This window comes from Styela clava, chromosome 5 (genome assembly GCF_964204865.1).
Source record: "Styela clava chromosome 5, kaStyClav1.hap1.2, whole genome shotgun sequence".
Taxonomy (NCBI): Eukaryota; Metazoa; Chordata; class Ascidiacea; order Stolidobranchia; family Styelidae; genus Styela; species Styela clava.
In genome coordinates, this window is record NC_135254.1 from 3,784,072 (window position 1) to 3,796,078 (window position 12,007).

Sequence of the window (12,007 nt, forward strand, 5' to 3'; positions counted from 1 at the left end):
ATGTATGCTGACAGTGGCGCAGCAAGGGGAGGGGAGTCGGGGTCAACCCCCCCCCCCCCCCCCCCCCTCTTGAATTTTTTTGAAAACTGACAAACTGACAAAATTGGCCTTCTGCTAAAATCGCTAATTGTTTTTTACCAGCCTGGCGTGTTATTTAGGCAATTAATACCTCTACGTTGGTTTTATTATCTTTAATTCACAAGTTTATGCCACGGTAACACTCATAATTATTTTATTTTGGTACTCGCACGTAGTCAGGACATAGTCAGTGTCACAAATACATCTCAAATTCGTCGAATTCGTAAAATAGCAAAAATACATATTAAAACAATAGATATAATCAGGCAGTTCACATTTTTATGTCCGCCGATTGCCGCGTTGTTTTAGAGTGGCTCTTTTTTAATGGACGCAACCGCAGGTTGAATTGAAGGCAATTAAATTAATGAGGCCAGACATTTTAAATATGCCCGTATCATTCATGGATTGATTACTTTGCATAAGAGAGAAATCATTTTTTACTGAAAAAGTCGGCTCTTTCAACAAGTGGCATAATCGCGGCGACTGTTGGGCGTGGACTTCGAGGCGGTGAATTTGTATTTTTGATTTACTGGTATACTTTATATGTATTTTCATTGTATGAAGTATAATTATACTAAACAGGATTTTATACCAGATATCGAGATTTTACTAATGGTGATAATGAGACTGCAAAAATACGTATCAAAATGAAATACATCAGGCAGCTTATATCATATTTTTATGTCCACGGATCGCCGTGGTAATTTACTGCAGTAATGTTTTTATTTTGACGTAAGAAGTCGCAACCGCGAGTTACGTTGGACACAATTAAATTAATATATAAGGACATTTCAGAATCTCGTAGTTGTCTGGATGGAATATTTTACGCGACAGAAAATTCATTATACGCTGGAAAGGCGACTCTATCAACGAGCGCGTTATCGTGGTGACTGTTGGAGATGGCACTTGGAATTTCCGATTTTGAACCCCCCCCCCCCCCTTTTAAAAATCCTTGCTGGGCGCCTGTATGCAGAAGAGACTGCTAATTGGCTGGTTGGCTTCGTGGCTAAGCATTAGGAATACGCTCACCGTCACATCTCTGATTACCTTCGTGGGTTCGCACGATCAAATTCTTTACGACTTATAAGATTGCTGGACCCTTCGCCTTATAGGGTGCTCAACGTAACCACTGTTTGGGTACGGCTTCCTTCACCATCAAGTCCATGCATCTGAAAACGAATAACTAGCTAACTCATCCCATACCCAACAATGACTGGTAACCAGACGAGCCACCATGGTTCACCATATGATTGAGTTGTCTTATCTGCTTTCCTCTCCCCGAGATAAATATGTAAATCCTATCCTACCATACTAGCCATACCACGGTTGTTGTTGATTTCTATTGAAACCATTGCCCCCTGGAACTGAAATTGCTCTGTCTCCCAATACCTCCGTAACAAACCAGCTTGCTGTTACCACTGGTGCATGTAAATTCCATTTCTCACAAGATTGCTAAAGCCAATTGTCAAGGTAAATTATTTTGAGAAATTTCTCCTGTTAATTATTTTTTCAAATTTGTCAAATTTTAATCCATTTATTTTATTACCTTCGAGGCTGATATCAAAAACACAAATTATGCAAATAGACACAGTAAATATAAACCTGAATAAGAATCCATGCATTATCATACCTTGACTATTCAACTTCTCTGTCACATGCATTTCCTTTGTAAATATCAAACAGTATTTATCAAGTCCTAATACAGAACAAATTTGAAAGCATAAATAATTTTGCGGTCAACTTGTTTGTCCTCATCTCAAACTAAGTAAGTAGGAAGGTCCATTCTTAAAATGAAATATTTCTTTCAACCAGATAATTGGTTGAACACGGTATATTCCACCCTAGGTAGAAATTTTGTATTCAGTCAGAAATAGTTAAAACTTTTAAATAAAAATAATTCAAACAGATTTTTTTGCAAGACTTCTATATGAATATTTTTCTTAATAAAGTCTAGATTTCATATTTTTCCCGAAGCTAAGCTAAATCATACTTGACATTTGTGATAATACCCAAGATGTTTGCTTTATAACATTCAGAAACATTTTGGTTTGTTTAAACAATTAATTTTGCTCAGTGGTTTTTATTAGAGATGTACCGATACCACTTTTGTCGCCGATACCGATACCGATCCGATACCAGCTTAAAAAGCCGATACCGATACCGATACGCCGATACTACAAAAAGGCCGATATCACCGATATTCCGATACCGATACTATGTAAATATTACTTAATTAGGTGTGCTGTGTAGGACAGACGGGTTAAAAAAATGGTCTTTGAGCGTTGTTCATAGTACACATTATTTCAGATCGAAAAAAAGATATATCACATAATATGAAATTAATGTTTGGTGTTTGCTTCAACTGATTAAGATACACTGTACAGTAACGCTAGTAATCTCGGTGTTCAATTAGAAAACTCATAAGCCGGGATGTCCAATTTGAATTTAATGTTAATATCGCGACCTTCGAATATCGTTATTCGTGTTTAAAAGAATATCGAATATCACCCACACATTCTGGAGCCGCCGTCTTACGTTCAAATTAAAAGCATTTTTCAAATATTTTATTTCGTGGCTAATCGTAATCGTCGACACAATAAGTCAAAGCCAACATGAAAGAATATCAATCAGCACCGACCAAAAGAAGGCCTACCTATAACCGTCGGGGATGTTTTTTTACTTTACTATTTTATATGGTTCCATTACATTTGAACCCACGTACATTTGAACCCATGACAATTGCACCTGTATGCTATTGCACCTATGGAATTTTTTTTGTTTCACGGATAGTTAAACCCATACTAACCCTAACCCATGGGTTTTAGGCTTTTAGCACCCGCATATAGATTGAACCCGTGGATATACGCATGGGTTCAAATGTACATGGGTTCAAATGTACGGTCACCATTTTCTATTATTATACAATTGCCATCATGTATTTTGAGACAGTCTAGGACTCTAGGCCCTCTAGGGCTAGGCGGTCATGTCAATATATCTATAAAGAAATTGTGTTGTTAAACAAAATTAATATCTGCGTAGAGGGATAATTGTGTCGGAATTTAGTTTATCGATGTCGTCGGACTGAATGACACTCGTACTTGACGACAAACAGTCAGAATTTATACCCGTGCCAAAAGTCCATGTGCCGCTAATATAAGGACCCCAATTCTACTGTATGATTTAAAACTGGGCGCCTAATTGCTTTTTGTTATGTGCCGTGTTGATATATTTATTCATAATTACTATGTAATATCAAAAATGTCAATATAAAAATTTGACAGCGAAAATAGCTAAAAATACGTGAATCATATTCTCTCGCGGGGGTAGGGACATGTATGGCTCATAGCTCACGATCTCTCCAGACATAAAATAAATTGAAAAGTAGTATTCCAACTTATCTTTTAAAACATTCTGGACCATATCAAAAAGGTAAATATATCGGAAATATCGGCCTTAATCTAACCGATACCGATACATGGCCGATACCGAAAAAATGGCCGATATTGCCGATACCGATACCCGATACCGATACATCGGTACATCTCTAGTTTTTATTGTTCTGTCTAAATGAAACCAATACTTTTGGGTTCTGTAGTACGAAGCGCTCCAGAGAAGGAAGTTGTAAAAGTCAGAGAAGAGTTTGAAGAAAGAATGAAGCAGATGGGATTAAAAAATGAACAAGAAAAGAGGGAAGAGTCGGAGAGAATGCTGAGAGAGCACGAAAAGGAAATGAAGCGGATGCAAGAAGAAAAGAGGAAAATGAAAATTGAGATTGAAAAGCTCAAAACTGAAAAGAAAGGTTTTCTAGGTTTCTGAATTGTTATTGGTAATTGCGGGCTTATGCAGAAGAGACTGCTAATTGGCTTGGTGAAGTGGCAAAGCATTAGGAATACGCTCACCTTCACATCTCTGATTACCATGCATGGGTTCGCAGGATCGAATTCCTTGCGAGTTAATTATGTGCAATAAGATTGCTGGACTCCTTGTAGGGTGGTTCATGAACCGCTGTTTGGGTACACCATCAAGTCCATGCATCTGATAATGAATAGCTGACTGAAAACTAATCCCATACCCAACATGGACTGTTAACCGGACGAGCAGCCATGGTTTGTCATATGATTAGGCCGTCTCATTCACTTTCCTCTCCCGCAGATTGAATATATAAACCTTATTCTACCATACCATACTAGCCATATTATTCTTGTTACGGACTTTCCATCGAAACCATGAAACTGCGGTTCGTCTAGTATCCCAATTCCCAGCTTGGGGACTTTAGTTGAACATTTACTGTCATGAGTGTTTTGAAAATATTAGTCAATATCAATAATTTTCACTCTTTTTACTTATCGATTTTAATCGGTAAGTATGTTGATAGGTATTTGTCTGTCTGTCTGTATGTCTGTTAGATGCACACGATATCTCACAAAAGCGAGATTGAATCTGCTCCAAATTTTGCATGTGCATTCTTCATATGTCGGACCAGAAGCCTATTGATTTTGGATGTATAATTAGCGAGTTATTAATTAATTAGTGATGGGACACGCGGTGTCACTATAAAGTCATGAATCGAAACCACAGTTTCGATCAATAAGTTCCCGGTCTCTGACCGATATTCTCGTTTTTTTTCCATCATAACCTCAGAAATTCGTTACATTAAATATTTTTAAAAGACCATAATTAACAAACTAAGCCATATACTTGCAGCTACTGGTATCTATTGATATGTTAAAAGGCACTTTATTTAGAAAAAAAAAAAATACCCTGTAAGGCATTGCCGGCTCAATTTATTACACACTTGGGTATGAAGGGGCACAGTGTTTGAACCTGAGATGTGTAATCTGTAAAGCCTACAGGTAAGTCTAGGGCGTTAACCGCTGGACCATGACATAGCCCAAAACTCAAATAACCACACAATATCTTAATTACTTCTAGATATCGTAATTTTCATACTTTAAATATATGGTTTTTACATATCATGGTATCTTTTACATATCATTGAACCCTCATTCACAAGCATTTTTGCTTAAATAAGAACAAACAATATTTTTATCATTAATTATTATCATCAATATTATCAAGTTCTGGTTTCATTTATCCAGGTGCAAAATCTCAGTCTTCAAGTCAAACTACTTCTGGTCTAAGAATAATCAACCAACAACCATCTGGTGGGGGGATGAGAGGGAGTGGGTTGGGAGAATCACTGCCAGGATATGAAAGATGGGTGAGGACTCATGTCATCACCTACTCATTTGCTGCTGGAAGTCTGATGGTGAGTCATGAAGCAAATTTAATTGTTAATCCCCATTGCACATTAGTAAATTTGAACATCGATTGATTTCAATTTCTTTCCTGAATTACCGCTAAATACCAGTTCAATAAATGAAGAATCACAATTTGTTGAAAGTAATATTTAGGGATGACCATAACCTGATAGTTTGCCTAGAATTCTTTGGTACAATTATTGTTATTGTGAATTTCTTGAATCGATTCATTGAGGGGTCACAAATATATATCTTATTGTCAATTAGGAAGCAAAATCATTATATATGTCAAAATTTACTAAATTCAACATGATGTAAACAAAAACGTGGATGGAAAATAGAAAATTTTCTGTCATACCCTTTGATTTCATAAATGCTCCAAATATGGTAATTTTGATATAATGGCAAAGACATTCCTTATAATAGTACTGTCATGTTACTTTTTATGCGATGCTTATTCATGCCTTCTGCTCGGAACAAGGCCCTATACAAGCAACCACAAATATTTAGTAGGGTGGTTCAGGTAACCACTGGTCTGTTACAGCCTCCTCTACCATCAAGTCCATGCTTCCGAAAACGAATAACTGGCTAAACAATCCCTTACGTGTCATAGACTGGTAATAAAACTGTGACCGGATTAGAGGCTGTGGTTCGCCACTTGATTAAGTCGTCATATCAGCTTTTCTCTCCTCAAGATAAATATGTTAATTCTGTCATATGTTATATTTAATGAAATTTAAGCTATCAGGCACTGGTATCTAATGATAATTAAGGAGATATTATTATTTCGAATTTTCTGGTTCTGCATTTCCTATCCAATTTATTTCATCCTGGGTGAGGTGGTTGGCATGGATTTGAACCGAGATGTTCGATATGTGATGTCAGCTTAGTTCAGCCCAACACTTCAACCATTAGGCCAACGGTTTCAAATATTTTTGTTTGTGCAGCGCTGAATTATTAGGGAAAAAACTGCTAACGACGCAATAATGGAAAAAATTTGAATAAAATTCAATATTGTGATCATTAATGTGTACTTTATGTTTGTAAACATATAGGCCTAATGTCAACTTTTCTCTGCCTGATTTTATTTTGAAACTCTGTTCAACAGATAAATAAACTGCAGCTTGGGAAATTGCAGCAAGCAGTGTCCATCTCTATTGTTACGTAACACTAGTGCGCTGCGGTACACCCTTTGGTAACCACTGCGTTAGGCCATTGCACAGTCCAGAAGCTTGAAAGAAGTATTGCCAAATGTTTGCATTCACCCACATGAGTTATTGCTTCTCATAGAAATATACAGAATCAGTCAGTATTCGGTATATTGTTTATATGGGTTGACTCTTGTTCATGCTTTGTCCATCTATAATTAATTTAAACTGGTATGCTGATTGAATTCAGTTATAATGGGAATCAAAGCTTTGAAAGGTTTGTTATTGAGAAAAAGTTCGAATATAGAAGCCATTTGTGCAGTAAAATCATAACATAGCCATATATAGATCATGCTTGTTGAAACTTGAGTAATATTAAACTCGTGGTTTGTTTAAATTTAATTTGTTCATAGAATTTAGTTCTGCTATGTTTAATTTAGAATTTGATTCAATGGTGCAGTAAAATCACGACAAGCTAAATATTTAGCGGTCTTCCTTATAATTTCTGATTTCAATGTTTAATTAAGTTGTTGGGTTGTCAAGTTGAATTAATCTATTAAAAACACCAAGTATTTTATTAGAAAATTTTCAACTTCTGCTAAACTTTCATAGATATTCTGATATTTATATCAGTTTAACAAACCCCCAGGTATGAGAGATGATTAGTTTTGTTTGTTTCTTCAGGGGGTTTCATATGAAGCTCAAAGGTTCACTGAATATTTGCCATCGAATGGTGATGGAAACATATGTCTCAACTTACTCAGACAAGCATTCAATGCAGGATTGATTTTCAAGATTCAGGAAGTTGGTGACAGAAGGGGAAAAATTGTTTGGAACAATGACTTTCCTCATAAGACTAATAAAACTGGAGGACCAGGAAAGTAAGTACTTTGTGTGTTTTATGTTTGATGGTTACTTACTTCATAAAATGTTAGGAAATAGGAAGGAATAAAACAAATTGTTGTTTGTTATGTATTGCACTACGAGGCAGTTCAAAACTCCTTTAAAATCCTTATTTTGATATCTAAATTGTCATTTAGGGGAAATAATAAAAAATGGGATTCACAAACCCTCGTATATCAGTTATTGCTTATAATGACCTTGGGATTTATTTTCAAAGCATGAAGACATATTGGATAAAATATTTTTCCTAAAAATTATTCAAATTCATTTATTTGGATTTTACCAACCTTACTCAAAAGAAAACTAAGCTCATTTTTATATGAAAACGATTGCTAATGAAAACGACTTAATGTTTTTTAACTGCCAGGGTCTGGTCTAAATTTCCGGACATATCCACGTAACCATGATGACCACAACTCGTATTTATTAAATAGATAAGAAATCTAAATTATGATTCTAAAATGTTGTATTTTGGGCATCTGCACTATGGTTGTGGTTCTCAGTACCAATGGTTTTCTTATAATTCATTCTGAACAAAACCCAAGAAAGGTTGAACTTTGACATTTATTTAGAAGTCAGAGTCATAATTTGTTCCTGTTAAGAAGTTGCAATTTCAGACTTTTTAACAGAAACTAAATTGGTCGCTTATGATAAATTTAAATGTTGGTGCTCTTGGAGTATTCATACCAAAATGGTGCACGACCTGACATAGTATTGTGTACCAGGTTAGTTTTCAGGTTGTGCGTCATCTTGGTACGAATACTTCCGGAGCGCCTAAATGTTTGTCAAATAAGAGTTTTTTCTTCAAATCCCTAGGTGCAAGTTCTGTACTGCAATACTCTGAAGTCAGGATCCACTATTTACCAAACTTCCATTCTTTTTCTATGTACATGTTCAATGAGAGTTCATAAATTCATTTTTTCAGCAATGGATATCCAGATCCGAACCATATAAGGAAACTGCAAAGAGCATTGGAGGCGAAAGGATTCACGCATGATCATTCAATACTGGTGAGATAATTTTATTCATTTGACACTCTGGCAAAATATTGCTGTGTTCCCTGAAATAACAAGTTAGATAATCATCACTTGAAACAGAATTGAGTAATGAACTTGCATTGGTATCGAAGGTAGATAAAGGGTTGCTTGTTCACATGAAATTTTCTCAGATTCTAATAATTCGATTTGAAAAGCCCAGCCCTAAATACATCATAGAGTGCTCTACTGACACATATGATGTCATAATAACATGATTTTGAAGCTTTTAAAATGCAAATTCAAAAGCGCAATCTTCAATGAGACACTCCATCTGCTGGGCAGTTTTTATTGACAATATAGGTTCAAGGTCCAACTTTTACATCCACCCAGTTCTTTTGAATTCATGTAGGTTCTTTGACAATTCACTATTAAAGTGATGACAAAACAGTGTGTAGGATATGGTGATATTAATATTATAGGAATAAATGGTTTTTTATTCCACGTTTTTACCTTCATACAAGGCCTTGTGTAAGCATCCAATGATATGTAAATGACTAATATTTTTCATAGATACTGTAATTTTACCAGTGACAAAAAATTAGCTCTGTAGCTTGTAGGAAATATCAAGCTTGGATAGATAAATAAATATAACAAAAACATGACTTCAACAGATTATGTCTGAATAAGCTGCCGTATTATAGTCAGTGTATAGATTAATAAATTCTAGTTTCTTATTGCCTCTTATCAAAATTATATTTTCACTTCGACATATTTTTTCTTCCAGTAAAAATTTCCTTCCACTTCTCAGATTCCCCTCCCGTTGTTCCGAAGTTGACGAGATCCAGAAAGATTTCCTACAACACTGATTGTACTGTTCCCTGCATAGGATACTGAAATTGCTTCATTAAATCTACATCAAATGCCAAAACAATATTACCATTGCAGCCATTGTGCAAATTATGTTCTTGATCAAATATTACAAATAACAAAGTTTCATATTCAGAATTGTATTCGTGCCATTTGTGTAAGGCGAATTGACAAATAAGTAAAATGCCCTAGGCGGCTGAAGCTTAGGACTTAACTGCGCTGACATCGTTGATTACACATTGCAGGTTTAAATTCCACCCCCTCACCTCTCCCATGGTCTATTAGATTGAGTAGGCGAAAAGAAAAGATTTTGAACCTTTCAAATAAATAGTTGCTCCTCACATATTGTTAGATATCAGTGACTGCTATCATACAGTTTAATATTTTTGAGGCATTTTTTTTATAATTCTCTAAATATTCCTGTTTTTTCCACAATCTACAACACTCTGGGTGAGGTAGCGGGCATATGATTGAACTTGGGTTGTTTAATCAGACATGCCAACATAGTCGAGTCCAAACACAACGCTAATAGGATGATTGTATTGCCAATATATTTAATTTGGTGGAATCAATCAGCAAAACGCTAGGTATTCGCATTAATTCTTTATTAATTATGATGTGCTAAATAAACTGGCATTTTGAAGTTAGTCAAGATATCTGAAAATTGTTCTGACAATTTGTGTGTTATACCCGAATGCCCATTGGTTCGTACTTTAACAAAAATTAATTAATCAAGTATGGTTTGATTTAAAAAATGGCCAACCCAAACCTGTGTTATTGAGCTCATGAATTACGCTGAATAGATTATCTGTATAAATATTTTTACCATGGGTCCTAATTGCTATCCACAACTAAATATCTTATTAATCTAAGTTTCAATGTTGTTTCTTATGCATTTTAATTTATTACTTTTATGATATATTGTATAATTATTCCGTAGGTTCCCCGCTTCTGCTGTAAATAGATCTATACAATTCTGAGCTTCTAATTGTCGACCACCGCTGTATATATATCAATATCCAATAGTATTTTTATAATCATGCAACCAAGCCAAGTTCTGTATAATATAAGGTACTACCGAAGTATGTGGACCAAGATGGCCGACACCAGAACGTAGTATGTGTACCAGGTTAGGGTTAGGCCATAATTTCAGGTACAATTACCCAACAAGCTAGTCCCCCAACTTGTAATACTAAAATAAGGAAAATTATGGCCTTGGTACACAACTATGTTCCGGTGTCCGCCATCTTGGTTTACATACTTTCGGATTACCTAATATAAAGCATCTGACAATATACAAATCAAGAGTTCCAGCAAAATTATTTTTGAAAATTTGTGACTTTGTATTCTCTTGCACATCAAAATTAATTTGGCTATGTGCTCAAGTGTATTCTATATTTTATATAAAACAAATTTAATAATAATATAAACGAATGTGTTAATATTTTTATAACAATTTATGCGACCAAGCCAATACTGTATTTACAAACTATTAAGAGATCTGAAGCAAAAATACCACTGAGTTATTATTCCAGTAAAATATTTTTTTATATGTTTCAACTTTATAAATAATTTGATATGCATTAAAGTGTTTTTCGAACCAATTCGATATAAAGAATGTGTGATCTTGCAAAATTGATTATTATGCTGAAATTGTTTCAATATGGGGGACGGCAAACTTTTTCACTCCAAATGTATAAAACCAGTCTTAGTAACCAAGTTATTACACTATGGGTGATATGGGGTCCAATTGTGAGTACTCCCGTAGTGTGTGTACCAGGTTAGGCTATAATTTTAACCAATTTTCCTTAGTTTTAGTTTTATTACGAGTTCGGGGACTGTCTGTGTTAGCCAAGTGAATATACCCCTGTCCATAGGTTTCAGTCTCTTTACACAACTTGATGTAAAGTAGGTGAATAAAATTAGTTACCTCCATATTGGTACACATACTTCTACTATGATACCAATAATAAATCAGCAAAACCTCCTTAAACATTTTTATTACTGAATAAAGCCAACATGATAGAGTATCAGGAATGTCCAATCTGATTCGAATAAATATCCAGGAAACGTCTTTTACTAAACATTAGGAATATGTTCAAAAATACCATTTCAGTATGTATTTAAAATATCGGTACTAGATTGTTTATTTGGCCATTCCCTCATGGGTGCTCCATCGTTAGGGCCAGATAGAAATAACTGGGTGAAACTGCGGCTGCAGCTTTATATACATACAGTAGTCTTTCTTGTAGTTGCAGACACAAAAATTTATGTTATTGATCTTATGACTTGAGTAGTTCGCTTCGCACAAGCTAGCTGTTGGGCCATTGCAACGTCATAGGCATTGATAATGAATTGGACTCGGATATAGGCTTCGCAACGTAAAGAACTGGAATTACAAAAATAAAAACTCGTTTCATGGGCCACATGTCATTCAAATATGGCACCACAATCTTTTCTTCAGGGCTGCATTTGGCACGTGTGCTGCAGGTTGCACACCCCTAACATACACAAAGAACTTGTATTTACTATATCTAATGCTTATGGACTAGAACAAGACAACTCGACCATATCGCTTGTGGTTGAACTATCATTTACCATAATTAATTCCGAAGGTATCTGAATAGCGAGGAAATTACCAAAAATAAAAATTTCATTCCACAGTATGATAATAACTATAAAATAAAAAACAATTCACTGCTTTTGTCCAGAAGTAAGACTAGCTATAGAATTCCACCTACAGGGACAAGGGCAATTTTATCTGTTTTCGTCT

The 12,007-nt window shown here is 35.2% G+C and overlaps 3 protein-coding genes across 2 annotated transcripts in view; 1 reads left to right on the forward strand and 2 right to left on the reverse strand.

Annotated features, from left to right (window-relative positions):
* Positions 1-12,007, reverse strand: part of LOC120332866 (FGFR1 oncogene partner 2 homolog) — a 424,145-nt gene that overhangs the window by 403,276 nt on the left and 8,862 nt on the right.
* The window catches only part of LOC120329781 (FGFR1 oncogene partner 2 homolog), a 443,159-nt gene that overhangs the window by 339,829 nt on the left and 91,323 nt on the right, over positions 1-12,007 (reverse strand). The window lies entirely within an intron of this gene.
* Positions 1-12,007, forward strand: part of LOC120344629 (uncharacterized) — an 89,112-nt gene that overhangs the window by 4,067 nt on the left and 73,038 nt on the right. The window lies entirely within an intron of this gene.